Below are 620 nucleotides of genomic sequence, written 5' to 3' on the forward strand. Positions count from 1 at the left end.
AACTGGAAGGTTTTGAGGAATGGGAAGGCTCAGAGCACTGGGAGCACTGAGAGCACTGGGAAGGAGCACTGGGAGCACTGGAAGGTCTTTGAGCACTGGGAACGCTGAGAAATCTTGGGGGACTGAGAGCACTGGGAACACTGGAGAGCACTGGGAGCACTGGGACACGCTGCCTCCACCCAGAAGGTGTCAGGCCAGGCTTTTTTGGGACTAGAAAGGGACATTTTGGGACTAGAATGGGACATTTTGGGACTAGAATGGGACATCTTGTGCTGGCTGTCCCCAGGCCTCGGGTGAGGGCAGCAAAGCATCCCCAGTGAGTCCAGCGAGGAGCAAAGTGGCTTTGGGAGCCAGGGAAAGGGCTGCAGCGGGGACAGATGCTGCCCACGAGGAGCTGCCGTTCCCCGCTGGGCTCCCGGTGTGCAGAGCCCTGGGCAGCAGATGGCAGGGGCAGATGGGAGCGGGAGCCACTCTCCTTGGAATTGCACAAACAAAAATGCATCAAGGGATTAAAGCCCGGGCCCCATGGGGGAGCAGGGACGTGCTGGGGTGGCTGCTCCACCGTGGGGAGCTGGGGGAAGGAGCCAGGATGGGGTTAATTCACCCCAAAATCTCCTGGG

Source organism: Geospiza fortis, unplaced genomic scaffold, assembly GCF_000277835.1.
Source record: "Geospiza fortis unplaced genomic scaffold, GeoFor_1.0 scaffold432, whole genome shotgun sequence".
NCBI classification, from domain to species: domain Eukaryota; kingdom Metazoa; phylum Chordata; class Aves; order Passeriformes; family Thraupidae; genus Geospiza; species Geospiza fortis.